At 33.3% G+C, this 18962-nt stretch overlaps 1 protein-coding gene across 3 annotated transcripts in view; it reads right to left on the bottom strand.

The window, feature by feature from the left end:
* LOC118186480 (ATP-binding cassette sub-family G member 8) overlaps positions 1-16953 on the bottom strand; it is a 156904-nt gene extending 139951 nt beyond the window's left edge. Inside the window, exon 1 of one of the 3 annotated variants that reach the window (XM_085811035.1) lies at positions 16647-16953. The gene's annotated coding sequence lies outside the window, so the exon portion shown is untranslated. Of the gene's footprint in view, positions 1-13792; positions 13918-16646 lie in introns of those variants that run through there. The other 2 variants (XM_085811034.1, XM_085811036.1) reach the window with 2 other exon arrangements.
* Positions 16954-18962: the final 2009 nt, after the last annotated feature.

The raw sequence follows: 18962 nt of genomic DNA on the forward strand, positions 1-18962 counted from the left end.
TATAATGTAATAGATGATTTAGAGGTAAAAGTTTTTGGATATTTTATTTATTTTATATGTGGAAATGTTCATATTTGGAAAGGGTAAATACTTTTTCGCGATCAGGTAATTTCATATATGTTCTTTTTACCGGGTTTAAAGATTGAGAAAATTGTCATGTATTTTCGTGAAATTTTTCTAATTTATGAGAAAAAAGCAGTGTACATGGATATAGTGAAGAGTGTGCGCAATGCCATTTTTGTGCAATTCTGGGATTTTTTTTAAGTAAAAATAAGTCGACGTGTACATGGTTTAGTGATATTTTAATTAAATGATAGTTATTTTGTGAATTTTATGTTTGTAGGAATTTGGTACACGTTTAAGTTGAAGTAAACGTGCATGGAAATAATTTAAATATTTGATACTAAGTATTTGTAATGCTTGCGGTATGAATTCGTTGGTGACGTGTATAATGTAATAGATGATTTAGAGGTAAAAGTTTTTGGATATTTTATTTATTTTATATGTGGAAATGTTCATATTTGGAAAGGGTAAATACTTTTTCGCGATCATGTAATTTCATATATGTTCTTTTTTACCGGGTTTAAAGATTGAGAAAATTGTCATGTATTTTCGTGAAATTTTTCTAATTTATGAGAAAAAAGCAGTGTACATGGATATAGTGAAGAGTGTGCACAATGCCATTTTTGTGCAATTCTGGGATGATTTTTTAAGTAAAAATAAGTCGGCGTGTACATGGTTTATGTGTATGTGTTATTTTGAAAAACGAGTAAGGAGTATGGTATTGTGCACTTTTTCCCAATTTTGCAGTGAATATTTGTCATGATTAAGCAGTTTTGTTAGATAAAATTTCTAGCATAAGTGTAATTCGGTTAGTAGATTGTTGGAAGAAGTGTTCAGTAGATAAAAAGAAAAGAAACATGTCTTTACTTCGTGAAGACAAAATGGCGGCGGGAAAAAAAATAGAGGGTTGCTGTAGGAGAGTTGGTCGCCAAATTTTCGCCAAAAAAACGCCAAGTTACCATAATGTAAAGATCAACCATATTATCTTACAATCTTCTAAAATACACATGAAAAATATCTAGATGTGTACACCACATGACTTCCTTGTACGGAATATTAAATTATAGACATTTTTTTTTTGCATTTCATTTAAACTTATTGGATTGAATTAAATCTACTTCGTCATTAGCGCATAAACCACAATAGAATAAATGAACTCTTTAAAATTCACTATATTTGTTTGCCATAGCGACACTCTGGTGCTAGGTTCACTTAACAGCGTTACATTTCGTTTATATTATAACTCAAAATGCACAAAATTTATATCTTTTGAAGAATTATCTAATCGTTGTCACATGTTATCTTTAAATACTATAATAAATATAGAACGACGTATAAAAGAAATTAAGCAAACAATTTAAAAACAGTTTTTCAGACGATTCAGTATTTCTCATTTAATTGATTCAATTCTCCCTTCCCGACAAGGCAAAAACATAAAAACTCAAAATATCTATATTAAAAATTACGAAGCAAATCTTAAACACTTATTTCCTCGAATAAATTCCAGAATTGATTAAACTTGATTTAATTCGCAATAATAAAAGAAGGCGTTATCTTTGTTGTTGCGAAGCTTAGTTTCTCTAGATTGCCAAGAAATCCGCTATTTTGCCAAGTTTGAAACGTAAATAAACATCCCAAAAATTTTAGGTTTAGCTGCACTTAAACAACTTTAAAATTGTTGATAACTCTACAAATATTACATGCAGATTTACTAAAGAACCATAAAAACTTAACCCTAAGATGAGAACAATATAATTCAATCATTTTCAAAGCAAAAAATGCACAACTTACAAACATATAAGAGCAAAGAAACTGAGATCACTGAGCCGGTTAACAGAGTGGATATATATATAAATATGTTTATATCAGTTTGGTGAGGCCGATTGCCACCAAAATACGAGGTGCACATCTACATGTTATAGCAGTCCTATGTACAAAATTTCAACGTGCTGAGGTTACTCGTTTTTGAGTCATGCGAGACGTACGTACAGACACCACGGAAAATTCTCTTCAGAATTCATTTTAAAGCAGTTTTAGGACTTTGGCAATAATGTGAGAAGTACCCAGTTCCAATTACGGATTATTTTGTCTGAGAGGAATGAGAGATCATGAGGTATGTCATGTGACATTTATGGACGAATGACAGCTCTTTAATCCGAAAAGGGAGGAAATTTGGAAAAAATATCTGCAGTACTTTATAGAATTTTTTATTTAGCTTCGTTCTGTGTTGTGTGAAACAGTGTTGCTTAATTTTTGGATCCCATGGCCCTATCTAAAGTGAATTCAAAATTTTTATTGCGTTTATCTGATAATCCAAAAGAATTGCTTGAATGGTGTACGAGTGTAGGATTAATTGCGGATAAGTATGAATGTCTAACATGTGGGAATGAAATGAGATTGTGTGAAAGGAAGGATATTACAGATAAGTTTGAATGGCGGTGCAAGAAATCTGGTGAAAATGGACATTTTGTGATCCGCCATGCACTTAAGATTCTGTAGGAGATTAGGTAAGTTAGTATTTGTAATCATTTGAGGATATTATTTTTATGCATTGTTCTAAATATATGGAATAAATTAATCTGCTATTATTGGAAAATTTTTATTTACAGCAACCTGCTAGTTTTGTTTCGGACGCCATTTTGTTTTCACGAAAAAAAAGGCTTTTTTTTTTTTTTTTTTTTTTTTTTTTTTTTTTAACAACATTTTTTCCAACAATCTGCTAGCCGAATTACGCTTATACTAGAACTTTTATGGAACAAAAATGCTTAATCATGACGAAGATTAGGTGCGAAATTGGGAGAAAGAGCTGAATCCTCCACTGCTTGCCGCGTTTTTAAGAATTGCACGTACATGGTATCCATGTACACGTCGACCTATTTTCACTTAAAGAAACATCCCAGAATTGCACAAAAATGGCATTGCTAACACTCTTGATTTTATCCATATACACTGCTAAAGTCCTACCTTTATCGCCTTATCAAAATGTCGCCAAACTACCTGTTACCATATTCCAAAGATCTAGTTTTTATTAATTTAATGTATGTGTTTATTTATATTTTAAGTAGTGTTTTTAATTTAATTATATTTTAATTAAATGATAGTTATTTTGTGAATTATATGTTTGTAGCATTTTGGAATACGTTTCAGTAGAAGTAAACGTGCATGGAAATAATATAAATATTTGACACTAAGTATTTGGAACAATTTTTAATGTTTGCGTTATAAATTCGCAGGTGACGTTTATAATAAATAATTTAGAGGAAAAAGTTTTTGGATATTTTATTTATGCAAATGTTCATCCTTGAAAAGGGTATATACTTTTTTGCAATCAGGTAATTTCATATATGTCCTTTTTACAGACTTTAAAGATTCACAAAATTTTCCTGTATTTTCGTGCAAATTTTTCTAATTTATGAGTTAAAAGCAGTGTACATGGATAAAGTCAAGGGTGTGCGCAATGCTATTTTTGTGTAATTCTGGGATTTTTTATAAGTAAAAATAGGTCGACGTGTACATGGTTACCGTGTACGTGCCATTCTGAAAAACGCGGCAAGGAGTTTGCGATTCTGCACTTTCTCCCAATTTTGCAGTTAATATTCGTCATGATTAAGCACTTTTGTTCCATAAAATTTCTAGCATAAGCGTAATTCGGCTGGCAGATTGTTAGAAAAAATGTTGAGTAAATAAAAAAAGAAACCTGTCTTTACTTCGTGAAGACAAAATGGCGCCGGAAAAAAAGTAGAAGGTTGCTGTAGCATGGTTGGTTGCCAAATTTTTGCCAAAAATCGCCAAGTTACCATAATCCAAAGATTAAACCAGTTTTATTATTTTTTTGGGGGAAAAGAGTCTTATTCTGTCCTTACGTACAGATGTCACGCAAAAACATCGTTAAATTGCATTCGATAGCGGCCAGAATGGATATTTTCTTTGAAATATGCTGCCTTAAACTTTTCGCGATTACAATACTTCCTTTTTATTTCGTACAAGGAAGTAATAAACGGAACTTTATAAAAATTACTCCATAAATAAAAAAAATTGTAATTTTCTTCGCTAATTTGGTCAACATGCTTCTAAATTGCAAACTATTCCTATTGAAATGTGTTAAGGGAATAAAACCGTATAGCTTAGCTGTTATTTCTTCTTTCAGATTTGCTAGAATACTAATCTTTTTCAGAGCTAACCACACCATTTACGCTTTTGCTAATTACCACGCAGAATAAAAATATTTTCACGGATTTAGAAAAAAAAAACTTAAATAATACGGCCAATTTTTATTCATAATGAGAATTACTAATGTCTTCCACACTCCTAAAAAATAAAATTATGTGCAACCTAGCCTCATTACTGGAAAAGTGAAATTCTTGCACACGTGAAACAAATGCTTCCATCATTTAAATTTTTAGGCCACCCTATACCTCTGGGCAATGAAAGACCTCGCTGAACTAAAAACGTGATTTGTTCCTTTATTCAACTACTCTGCGATAACTGAAAGTAATACTTATCAACTTGGCATTTAAGTTAGCTAGAAAGCAGAGGCGAATTTCGAAGTGAAACGAGTTATTAGAGGTTTGATAGAATCGAACTATAGTTATCAAATTCTTGCTGTTGTGTTTTTTTATAGCGAAGTGTTACTGCTGTTGAAGTAGAGAATCGTGTTGTCGAAGCATACTAGTAATTTAGATGTCAGAAGCTACATTTGAGAGATAGAAGATAGAAGCTGAAAAGAGATACTCAAAAACATTGTTAGCTTGGAATAAAAGTAAAAATAAAACGCACTTTGCTCATCCCAGGATAAAATATAAATTTGATTTATTCAATTATAGCAAAGCACTCGAAGACTATCTACCAAAGGGGAGGGATGCCTTCATGGAGAACTTTCTAAAAGTAACTGGCTTTTATTCATGTTACATATGGGAAAACCCATGAAAACGCCCATGCAGCCAGCCCGTTCGCCAGGATTCAAATCCCAGGCCGAACTATCAGTATTCAAGTATTTTATCACTCAAGAGATAGAAATAAAAATTCCTTTTCGGTAATTTAATAAATGACTGAAAATTTATGACCAAATGAAGATGACAGAACGTACTTACAAAATTTAGATTATGAATACTTGACGAATTTCAAACATGATATTTTAAGAACACAGAACCGATTTGTTGAGAAAATTCGTTCTTTATATAACATTCCACTACATCAACATTAAATCATGTATTATTGATATTTATATTGTATACTCTATATATGACAGCTGTGTCATTAAATCAAATTCTTGAAAATCATTTCTCAGAATGCTCAAAGTAAACTCCCAAAAGAAAAATTAATCCATAATTTCATTAAATTGTCAAAATATTGGAAGACTGCCCGCATTAGATGAAGGATACTTTCGGAGAGTACATTTGAACGGGAAACTGGTTTTGCATTTCCGGTAATAACACGGAAAATCATGAAATTCGATTTAACCAAACGCTTCCTCTTAGGCTATTTACATAGGAGGAGGGATGCCTTCGTGGAGAGTTTTCTAAAGCAAACTAAGTTTTGTATTCATGTTACATATGTGGAAAACTTGCAACCTCTACGCGACCTGCTTATTAACCGGGATTTGAACCCAGGTCGAACTGCCAGGATTTAACAATTTATTTATTTATTTATTTCACTGGCTGTTCCGGTTTGAGTATATGCTTTTCTTTGTCTCTGAGTGGCAACAGTCTGACTTCGAAAACTTTATTTTCGGTATGTTTTGATGAAACTTGAATGCTGCCGATGAGATGTTAGATTAGATTACAGAATTGGGTTATTCTAATAAATTAGTTTTTAAACTAGATCGGGTATTCTTGAAAATAAAATTATCACTGAACCACTACTTGTAGAATTTTAGATGATGCCAGTCTTATACAGAATTATCGTAGAATTTCGGAGATACGCAGCGCCATTTTGTCCAATTGTCTGTAGACACTGGGAACGCAATCAGAGTAGAATTACCAGTGTCTCTTGAGTTTACTGAAGTTAACGGTGGGTCAGTAAACTTCCTGAGAAAATTTTTTAGCACGCAGTGAAGAAGAGGCAATAGACGACTTCAAAATCCGGAGAACCCAGGTTGTTTAATACAAAAACAGAAGAAAATTTTACCCGATGGATTTTGCAGTAAAAATAATCGAAGCTTAAGACTGTCACCGGGGGGGGGATTTTTTTCAGTGTCGCAGTTGTTATTAATACAAATGCGCAGGACCGCATAAGATACATACATAAATAAAATATTATGGATAGTTTTATGAAAATTTTCTAAAGAAAACGAATTTACTGAATGTGAATTACAGGGAAATTAAATCAACGAAACCATCAACGTAGCGAAATCCTTCATCAGAATTATTTATCAGCAATTCAGTTTAGCTAATGAAACAAATCAAAATTTGAAATTTTATCCTCCCCCCCCCTTTTTTTAGTCCAAACATGCAATTTGCCCTGAAAGACTATTAAGTTCGTTTTGGCATTTTGCGTTGAAAACTTTAAAAGGCTGCATCACTTTTCAAATCATTGCCACCATATATTATCGCCCTGCCTTATATTTAAAGAAATTAAATAATGAAGAATCTGCATTCATGTATGTATGTATGTATGTATGTTACTCGCATTGTGATAAAACGGTACCTAGAGCCATCAAAATTTGAATAACGTAATCTTCCATAGAATATAGGCATGTGGAAGCCCTCATTTGGATTTGAAATTTGCTTTATCATCACAATTTCAGATTTTATAACACTTCAACGAATTTTTCATTAGAAAACAAACGATTTCAAAGCGATCAATGGCAACACTGTACCCCCCCCCCCCAAAAAAAGCATTTTTATCTCTAGCGCGCGAGACTGTATCGAAAATTCTAAAGATATGCTCATTTTAAAATTAATATGCGATATTGCTGTTGAACTGAATTTTATAGTTTAAGTATGTAGAACATATTTAATAAATAAAGGTAACACACAAAACTTTAAAAAACACCCCTTCGGACGTAATTCAAAATCTGAAAAGTTTCGGATATTTTATTATTTTTTCAGGACACACTCATGCTCTCTATGTTAATCTCCAATTTTAAAAATTTTTCAGTTTTTATTTCAAAATAGCTTATATCTGTTAGCAAAATTCAACACCATTGGTAACAAACATTTATATATTTTTTACCCGCTTAAGACTAGTTTGGAAATGGTAAAGTTGCACATCAAGAACGGAAATGGGAATTCCGCATGTATTAATTCGTCTTCTGGGAACTACGTTTTCAGTTCAGGGTAGAAATCAAAACAGAAAATCTGACAAAGACTAAAAAAAGTAAGTTCGCATCCATCCATGCGTATCTAATAATCCATACCGATTATGCCAATCGCTTTCATTGTCAACGCTGTTGGCTGTGCTAACTCGTCGCAGGTGGGCGTCCCGCCAGCATAGACTTTGCCACTTCTGGGTCAGCTGATAAAACCAGGATTATTGGCATTGGAGGAAGTGGGACATATTTTATGAGGGTAATGTTGATATTTACACGAGAATGTATCGGTGTTTCGAGTGTGAAAGTCCGCTGGACAGGGAGAAATGATGCGGGGAACGAGGCAATAAAGATGTCAACGCATGCACCGAAAGCTACTAAACTGTTAATCTGATGCGAACGGCGGGGCAGTGAACTAATATACCCTCCATCTGCCACAATTATTAATTTTTGAAAGCAAAACAGTAGCATCTGCTTTGTGGATGAGAGCTTTATCATGAGAAATGTTTCCAAGATGACTTATGGAAATGAAGTACGGAAATGCATTGCAGTTGACAACGTTTTGATATTCTTCGGTATTTAATACTCACTTAAATGAAACCGATACTATAAACGCTCAGAATTTTGATACAACAATGTATAATGAAGGAATTATTATAAAAGATCCATATCCATTGAAAAACCACAAGACTAATTTTTTGTGTAAGCTACTCCTTACAAATATTATTCTCACGTTAACACAAAGCTCTTCTTCGAAAAGCATCTTTTCCTTCTTAGCCCAAAGGGGCAGTAGGGCTATTAATCTCAAAACGGCATTTTGTGGCATTTCACTACAAACAAGCCAATCACTTTTTGAATTGTTGCCACCAAATATTATCCCCCTGTGTTATATTTAAAGAATTTAAATAATGACTTTGCATGAATGTATGTATGTTTCTCGTATTGTGAAAACGAAAAAGTACCTAGAGCCATCCAGTTTTGAATCGTGAAAACCTGGCACTTGGAAGACAGAAATTTTTAATTTCGAGTTTGTTTTGCTATCTATTTAGCTTTCTCGTAAAACTTTAACGAATCTTTGATTAAAAAATTCAACGATTTCAAAGTGAGCAATGGTCACAATGTACAGAAAAACGCATTTTTACCGGCAGCGAGCGAGACTGTATCGGAGATTCTAAACATGCGCTGTATTTAAATATTTTGTAATATTGCTGTTGAATTGAATTTTATTTCGCTTAAGTGCGAAGGACATGATAATTAATAAATAAAAGTAACACACCAAACGTTAAAAAAAAGACATTTTGGGCGAAATATAAAATCACTTTCAGATCTCCCCCCCCCCTCTGTTATTATAACCAAATTACGAGAATCTTAACTTTTACCTAATACAATGAAAAATTGTTAAAAAAGTAATTTTATGAAAAAACATTCTGTCAACGTACCTCTTATATCAATTCAAGTACACTTGGAATAACTCAAACATGCCATATAGCTGGTTCTGAAAATATAGAACGCACATTTTAAAACTGTTTTCTTGCTGAAATTTTCAGCATTTCAGTACAGTTCTAGTTTCCGTACAGTATTGCCATTTCTCCCTTTGAAATCGTTGAGTTTCTTAATCAAAAATTCGTTAAAATTTTATAAAATGTGAAATAGATGATGAAACAAATCCCAAATTGGGGCTTGCAGATGCCCATATTCGAGTGGAGGACTACGTTATTTCACAAAATTTGACGTCTCTACGTACAGTTGTTTTTTCGCAGTGCGAGAAACATACATTCATGCAGATTCTTCATTATTTAATTTCTTTAAATATAATGCAGGGCACTAATATTTGGTGGCAACAATTTGAGAAGTGAAACGCCGTTTATAGTAAACCAACGCAAAATCCCAAAACGAAATTAATAGTCCTTCTGGGAATGTTGCCACTTTGGACTTAAAAAAAAAAATCAAAATATTTTAAAACTATATCCGTGTCATATTCTCAGTTATTGTCAAGGTATTTTTAAACAACATCATTAAACTGGAAAAAAAAAAAAAAAGATTTAATTTAAGGCTATTATATGGCAACATCTTCCACGAAGTAGCTCGAGGCTTCTAATTCTGTATACGTAATTTTATAACATGAATTAAAATTTCGTTAAGTTAAAACTATCTTTACACTCCAGATGAAATATATGATAATGCACTTTACTTACCTTGAATCCTTATTAAAAGTCTAAAATAAATGGTAATACAATCTATCGTACTTAATTTTAAATTTTATAAAGTTTTTTTTTGTTGAAACGTGTATCGCATGACCATTGGAGAATTTACTATTTTATTTTAAAAGCTTTAAATTTTAAAATCTATTTCATTACGAAAAATTAAGCAATAAGTTATCTAGCCTAAGATTATTGTACAAAATTAAAAAAATGGCGACTTTCCTATGCAATTTCCTTTTCTTCTATATCTTAGAGTCTCGCTTGATACACGATTAAAGGAGGAAAACCCTTTTAAGTTCAGTGAGCTAAAAACACACTCAACAGAAGATGTGGGAATGTATACACAAAATACTGGGATATACATATTTAGCCTAAAAAATTCCCTGTATTGAATCAGAATCTAAATAATCTTGGATTAAGTTAGTGAAAAATTGTTCCAACTTTAATTGTGTAAAAAAACAACCTTCTTCAGTAATTTTCCATATCAAAATATGAACCCTTAAATAGATTTCTGGAAGTTAATTTGTACAATGTGACGAAACATTTCAAACTTTAAAACGTATAAACTATCACACTCTTATTATATGCACTTCAGAATTAATATTTAACTTACGACGCATTAAGTTTAAATGCTATTATTGAGTAAAATTTGGTTGCAACTTGAATGGTACTGCTTCGTTACAGTAAAGCACAGCATGAGATGCCTTCGTGAAAGACTTTCTGAGAGATAGAGATTCGCCTTTACGTTGAATTATTTATTATTTGATTTACAAATCACACGGGGTTATCTGCCTAAACCAAGAAATGGTTTATGGAGGAATTTTTAAGGGGAACTTGCTAGTATTCAAGCTACACATGTGGAAAGCTATGAAAACTCCCAAGCAGCCAGCCCATTCCCAGGGAATTTAACCCAGGTCGAATTACCAGCCACTGGTGGATTCTTTTACCTAGGTTATTCCTGAGGAAACAAAGGAAACACTCATGTAACCAGCCCGGTTGCATAGATCTGAACCCAGATCAAATTACCAATGTCTAGCGTTTTCATTTACTTGGTTACCTGTCGGCATTACAACCGGTTTTTACGGACTTAAATAAAATTAAACGTTTTGAGTACTTCTTCCGCATTCATAATCATTTACTCTGAAAAATGATGAAATTTTAGGCATTATATGTTCAGTAATTTCACTGAAAATGCAAAAGAAACGATAATACGCACTATATTGTTTCTCAGATAAACTGAAACTTAGTAAAGTGTGATGCTTTGTTTCTTGGGATCAGACCCACGTCTGGTGTGGTTTCTTTAATTACGGCAAATGACTCGAGTGCTATCTGCTTAAAGGTGGGATGCCTTCGTGGAGGGCTTTCTAAGAAAGACGGCTCGTACGTATGTCGCATATGGAGAAAACCAACGAAACGCCCATGCAGCCAGTCTGTTCACCAGGACCAAACTACCAGTGTTCAGAGAGTTTACCGTTCGGCCGCTGATGGGCCAATATGTCCCGAGTTTGCAGAACCACACAGAAATCCAGCACTATGAAAAACGCTTCCGCGATTCACATGTCTACACTTTTAGAGCTAAATTAAATTTTTAAATTCAAATTTGTAGTGATATTAAATAAATATGATTCATTTAAAATTTATTTTTACAAAATTTATCAACTTTTTGATAAAGGACGTTTAGAATAGTCTATATCAGATTCAATGGCTTTAAAATTGTTCAGCATTTTAGTTTCATTGTAAAAATCGTTAATCATCACAGAAAAGCTGTGCCATCAGATTTTTAAAGCCTGAGGCTTGGTTTTGTTGATTATGGCAAAGTACAGGAGAGCTATCTACCTAAAGTACAGGAGAGCTATCTACCTAAAGGTCTTTGAAAGACTTCCTAAGGGAAATTGGCTGGTAAACACTTACACATGGGAAAAGCCAGGAAAAATGCCCATGCAGCTAGCCCATTCTCCTGAAATCGAACACAGATTAGAACACAGGCCTCTGCCGAGTTCAACATCTAAGGCAAAACTGAAAATTTCGTCCAGCAAAAACTTTTTATCACTTTCATATTAATACTTCGTTTATTGTATTTTAATTTTGATTCTTAACATGGCTAAATATGAAAACACTTTTAAGTGCCTCACTCGTTATTTACCATCGATTGCGCTAAATAGTATTATTTTACCTGTAGAAATTATCCAACAGCCTAATTAAATATTCACTACAAATGACGATCAATTTATTATTTAGGATCTTCTTGCAATGTGCTGGATAATATATTTAAAGATCTTTTATTATTAGTCACTAGCCATCCGGTAAAACAAATCAGTAAGTATTGACTACAAAATAATTCCGACCAATGAATTTCGAAGTATATTCGCTTACGAGTCGCCCCTACTGTCTTGACATCCGATAATTATTTTTATTTCTGCATGCATACCATATGCGAAAATTTCAAAAAGGAAAAATCTTGCAGAAGTATTTACATTATAAACAGGTACTGTTCTGTTATTTGGGCCAGGTGCAGAAATGTATGCACATATGGATGGGTGTGTTAATGTATGCATGTAGATATGTATATACATGTGTGTGTACACGCATATATACCCACCTACATACATACATACACACACATGAGCATACATACACTTCTGAATCCAGTCCTGATAACAGAAGAGTACCCAGATTAATCATATTTTTAGCACAGCAGAAAAATTAGTATTTCAGTATATTTGGGATAATTAACTTTTTAGATCCAGACATAGGTGACAGGTGACAGCAGGGCCGGACACCCGGACGGCTTACAATGACTACTCGGGTGCTGTCCGGACCCTGCAACTATCTGTAGCTGAAACTTTAAATAGACATAAATATAGTAATTTACAAATAGACCTGATCGTGTAATCGCACAATGCGTCAATGTACATAATGCAACACACTAAGATACTGTAAACTCAAAGATAGACACAATACACAAATACACATATAATTGTGACACACTAATACGCTATACACCAATATTCTATACACTAATATACTATACACCAGTATACTATACAATAATTCACTAATATACTATACACTAAAAGATAGACACAATACACCAGTGCGCACAAATGCGACACACTAGTATACATTGACACTAATACATAAGTACCATGTACACAAAAATACACATAGGTAAGATAATACAATTATTCTATTACACTACTGTAACATACACGTGGATACAATACACTGAGATAGGTAGAAACTTACGCTAAGTTACAATATATAAAAAAATTCCAGACATAGGGGCAGCCGAGCGGTAAAATCGCCGAAAATTAGTACTTCAGTATATTTTGGATAAGTAACCTTTTAGATTGAGACAGAGGGGCGGCCGAGCGGTAAAATCGCCGATCACTGGTAGTTCGGTCCGACGCTCTACTCCCGCGAACGGACTGCTGCATGGGCGTTTTCGTGGTTTTTCCCATGTGTAACGTGTATATGAGCCAATCTGCCTTAGATGGTCTTCCACGAAAGCATACCTTTAGACATATAGCCATTGGGTGCTTTGCCGTAATCAAACATACCAAACCAGACAGAGGGCATTGTTTCGTTTTAATATTTTATTAAAAAATTATTGGTACTGTTCTGTTATTAGGACCATATTCAGAAATATATGTATGTATGCACATGCACGTATGTGCATCCATTAATACTCGCACATCATGTATACATACACACATTTCTGAATCTATCCCGATAACGGAAGTGTGACTGATTCTCTCTATCGATGGAACCGTATTTCATTTTCGTAGCGTTCTGCTTAACTTCATCGGTTTGCAACAACCCGTTCAAACTGTTGTATGCTTAGAAATATAAAAATCATCTTTATATTAACATTAAAAAGGACTAGTTTTGAATTTACGGTCTAAAAAAATTGGTCATTTATACCAGCTAGGAGAATCCAGTAGATCAGGGAATCGCGGGCACCATGGCACCCGCCGAGCGTTTAAGATATGCCCGCCGCTGTGCGATCACAATAAAATTGTTTTAGTTTTCAATAAAATTCTACGTGAAAGTTTTCTCATTTTTAATGAAATAGAAATAGTGTCTAACACAGATAGCAGCACAAAGCGAAATGCGACCGAGTGCATGTATTATTAATTCTATCATACTATAAATTCACCTTGAATAAGTAAATGGTGCCCGGCGTTCAACAAATATTTTAAAATGTGCTCCGAGGGACAAAAAGGTTGAGAACCCCTGCAGTAGATGCTTTATAAATTTTCAAGGAATAAGTAATTACCTTAAGCTCAAGGAGACTATCCAGATAAACTTTTGGAAGACAAAGATTGTACCATTCACTCCTACCGGATAAACAAGTTAGGTACTCGTTGGGAACTCAATTACCGTGAGAGAAGACACTACAACGCATTTGCTTCGTGATGCTCATCTGGAACGCCCCTTTTTGGAGGCTGGAACTGATTTGCAAAGCCAGTTTCCTTCTTTGGCTCAAAAAAGAAATTTTAAGTTTCCATCTGAGCAACGCTTTCTTTCAAAATAAATTTCATGGCACATTAATTCAAGCATATTCGAGTTCAGTAATACGTAACATGAGCAATTCATTAAATGATTTGGAAACCCATAAGATTTTAAATAATATTTTGGCAGTACAAAAGATGTTGAACAGATTAATGTGAAGAGACCGACCTCTTCACCTTCCCTTTCATTTTTAACCACTGAATGGTTTGGTCAAAACTTTATGCGCATCTGGTTCGGTCGGATCCTACAAACCCCCAAATTAAACATTTTGTGAATTCCAACGCGTAATTTTGTTCAGATTTATGAGAATTTTCTTTAAATAAAATCTGAAGGGTTTCAGATTTTAAATTACGTCCAAAGGGTCTTTTTTTAACATTTTTGTGTTACTTTTATTTACTAAATATTATGTTCTTCGCACTTAAAATATAAAATTCAGTTCAACAGCCATATCGCAAAATAATTTTAAATTGAGCATATCTTTAGAATTTCCAATACAGAGTCTCATGCGCTGGAGATAAAAATGTTTTTTCTGTACAACGTTGCCATGGCTCGCTTTGAAATCCTTCAGTTTGTTAATCAAAAATTCGTTAAACAAATATGAAATGTTACAAAATAAGAAATCGATAATAAAACAAATTCCAAATTTCGGCTTCCAGATGCCTATATTCGCAGTAGGATTACGTCAATCAAAATTGTATGGCTCTAGGCACCGTTGTTTTATCACAATGGGAGAAACATATATACATTTATGCAGATTCTTCGTTATTAAATTTTTCAAATATAATACAGGGCTCTAATATTTGGTGGCAACAGTTTGAAAAGTGAAACGAGCATTCAGAGTGATTCGTTGCAAAACGAAAACAGTCCCTCAGGGACAAAGCCCCTTTGGACTACTAAAATACGCCCAATATTTTCATTGGAAACGACGATGGCAATCAGTAAAATTTTGAATAGGATATATTCAACAGTTAATTTATTGAAATATCTCCATGTAAACACACACAAAAAATTGAATAATCGGTTTCGGTTTTTCTTGTGACCAGTGCCATACAAGATTTGGTCGGTTTATGCGATTGCGGTGAAACCTCGAGGGCTATCTACCTAAAGTGGGGGATGCCTTCATGGAGATGTTCCAAGGGAAACTGGCTCGTATACACATTACACATGTAAAAAAACCAAGAAAAGGCCGATGCAGCCAGCCCGTTCGTGGGATTAGAACCTCGAACCTAATTACCAGTGTTCAGCGACTCCGCTCGGCCGCCGGTGGGCCAGATTCCATACAAATGAAAGGTTAAAATTGTTCAATTGTTATTTGTTTAGATGCAAATTTAACATGAAAACAAGTTTTTAACATGAAAAGACTCTTCAAGTACATGAACGCTTTCTTTTTAAAAGACATAAAATACCAAGGCATAACCTAGCATATATAATGTGCGACAACTTGGCTTTGTATTTTTTTTTTTTTTTTTTTTTTTTTACCTAATATGGGGAAAATGGTTTTAATCCTTGAGTCCTTAAGAGGCCATGAGTAAAAGAATTTCGGCAAATGTCTTTTAAATTTGCTATCTTTTATGCATAGTAACAATTAGTAATTTTCCTAAATAAAATGTTTAATTTCCTTACTGAAAACAACGAAAAACTGAGACAGCATTATATTCCTTTAATTTAATAAAAATTTCATTTGTCAAAAGCAAATACTCGTATGGGGACCATATCGTGCATATTAAAATTTAATCAACTGTCTCATTTTAATTTGTAATATAGGCCAACATGTACAACAACGTACGTTTACAACGTAAAGCTCTCTGGAAACCTCAAGAACGCATATCACTGTATATATATATATATATATAGTATAATCTTAAATTCATTTAATATATCTATATGCTAGAACATTGTGCTCACAAATAGTACGATGTCTGTTGGTATAACAAACATTAAATTCACCCTCAATACTATTTTACCACGTACGAGTACTTAAGTAAATGTTCCGTAAATTTTCGTTAGATTCATATTGTGAATTTCTAAAAGTAGACTTCAAGTCGTTCTTGTTAAAGTATGCTTTAGAATTCAAAACTTTCCCCACTCAATTTAAAAAGAAGACGTTCTTAAATAAGTGTATTACCTAAAATACAATTCGACGCTTAAATTGAAATGCTTATTTAGAAAGTACTTCTCAGCATTTTACACAATACTTTTGTAAAAATTCTGGAAATATATTCTTTAATTATAAGAATGAGTTTTTTTAGTACAAAGCTTAAATAATTGCTACCGACAAGCACATTAAGGCATATAGGCAATTCTAAATTCCTCCGAAAAATAAACAACAGATTTAATTTTGTGGCAAAAAATTTGTAGGGAAAATTTACTTCTCAATTAAAGAACGACTGTTAAATATACACAAATATTTTGCGAACACTTAAGCTAAACTTTGTATTTCTATCAAATGTAGGCGATTTTTTATTATTACAATTTAATTTTAGATACAAACAGATTCAAACTACGATATATATTAAAGTCTGTATACTTTAACTTTTAAATTTATAACTGGTAAAAAAATATCATTTTAAAGGGAAACCACAGATTATCACACACAAGAAAACAAAACAAAAACTTACCCAACAAATTCGATTTTAAAAGGGTGTTCGGCAGTGAAAAGAACACACTGCCACGTGAAAACACCAGTCACACGCGAACTCACTTTTTATAATAAACAAGCTGGGTAAAGCTGAATCAAAGAAGGAGCTGCAATACGTCGTAAATAGGCTTCGATTTCATAATTGGCGATTTGATAAAAGCTCGATCCAGTTCATGCTTAAGCTGATATGAAATTGGCACAAACAAGCGATTGCTGTTAAATACCGCTTTGTGTTTGTCAATGATTCCCTTGGCACATCTCGCGAAAAACGCGCACTAGCGAGAAAACTGAGACTGGAGAAGTCCAGCGAGGGAAAAAACCGGGTTATAACATTTCGTCCCGAAATGTCGCCAAGCCAAGTGAAAGTTCACGCCAAGGGTTGGACGTTTACCATGTTGTTTATGAGAGCGTGGAAGACGTTTTGCATTTTGGATGCGATCGCGCGTTTCTGAATCGCTCGTTTAGGAATGGGGAGGGGGAAACAAAAATGACAAAGGATTAAGTTGATGACATATTGTTTATCATTCATAAATTTCTTTCGCAAAAACATACAAATCTGTTCTTATTTTGCAATAATACAGTTCAAGGTTATATAATATCGTACGGATGAATAAGTGGGTACTTTCAATTGTTATGAAATATGGAAATCATATTGCGCTTTCAAGTTATGTCAGATGTTTGATCAAGCTTGTTTCATGAAATATATAAATTTTATCTGTAAGACAATGTTATGTAATTTCTAGTCTCATACGGTATTTGTCTCATACATATTAATATCATACGATAATCTCGCATAATAGGTTACGTATGCCACACTAATTTCCAGCGCGTATAATTATGTCAAAATTCGAATTCGAAAATTTTATGAAAATGCGTACGATTTGATGAAAAATTTTAACAATTTGTCTTAAAGACCCCTTTTCAAAATACCAACATTAAAAAAATATGCATCTATATATATGAAGAAGTCTATAGTCTGTGTGTTTCTTCGCAAATAACTCCGTGACTACTATACCTATCGTCACCAAACTTTCTATAATTCATTTCTGGTTCTTGGAAAAGGACGATGTCCACTTTTTTCCTAAAACAAAAGTAGCTAAAATCAAGAGATATTCATTAAAAACTTGGAAAAACGATAATTTTCGGCCTCACTTTTCCGAGTGGCAACAGTCTCGCACGCTGGAGATGAAAATTTGCTTTACTCCGAAAGCTGTTGCCACTGCTCGCTTTCAAATCCTAAAGTTTGTTAATAAAGAATTTCTAAGTTTTACGATAAAATAAAAATAGCATTGCCAAACATTAAATACATTATTCCTGATTCCAAAAATTCGTGAGAAGCTATTTCGACTATTCCCGTCTTCGTACGACTTCAGTCAGCCGAAATATTAATTTAAAACTGAAAGCGCTGATTTTTCGCACTCATTTTTCCGAGTGGCAACAGTCTGGCGCGTTGGATATAAAAATGCTTTATTAATCCAAAGGGGCAATTTGCCCTGAAGGACTATTAATTTCGTTTTGGCATTTTGCGTCAAAAACTTTAAAAGGCTGCCTCACTTTTCAAATCGTTGCCACCATATATTATCGCCTGTCTTATATTTAAATAAATTAAATAATGGAAAATCTGCATAAATGTATGTATGTTTCTCGGACTGTGATAAAACAACGGTATCTAGAGCCATCAAAATTTGAATAACGTAATCTTCCATAGAATATGGGCTCGTGGAAGCCTCTGAAATTTGTTTTATTATTGATTTCAGATTTTGTAACACTTCAATAAATGTTTGATTAAAAAACTAAACGATTTCAAAGCGTGCGTACAAAGGCCAAACTTTAAAAATAAATAAATAAATAAATAAAATAATAATAAAAAAAAAATCTTCAGGGCGCGAGACTCTGTATCGGAAATTCTAAAGATACGCTCATTTTAAAATTAATTGGCGATATTGCTGTTGAACTGAATTTTATTGTTGAGTACGTAGAACATGATATTTAATAAATAAAGATAACACACAAAACGTTAAAAAAAACACCCCTTTGTACGTAATTTAAAATCTGAAACCTTTCAGATATTTTATCTTTTATTTTTCGAAAAGTGTTGCCCTTCTCGCTTTCAAATTGTGGAGTTTGTTAATCAGAAATTTGTAAGTTTTACAAAATCTATACATATAAAGAAGGATGTCTGTTTGTGTGTTTGCATTATTAATTTCTGATCAATCATGATAAATTTGGGCTTCCAGATGCTTATATTCGGGCGGAGACGTATGTTATTCAAACTTTGATAGCTTTAGGTACCGTT

The sequence above is a fragment of the Stegodyphus dumicola genome, chromosome 2 (genome assembly GCF_044657685.1).
Source record: "Stegodyphus dumicola isolate Sdum_Otavi_A_Nest chromosome 2, ASM4465768v1".
Taxonomy (NCBI): domain Eukaryota; kingdom Metazoa; phylum Arthropoda; class Arachnida; order Araneae; family Eresidae; genus Stegodyphus; species Stegodyphus dumicola.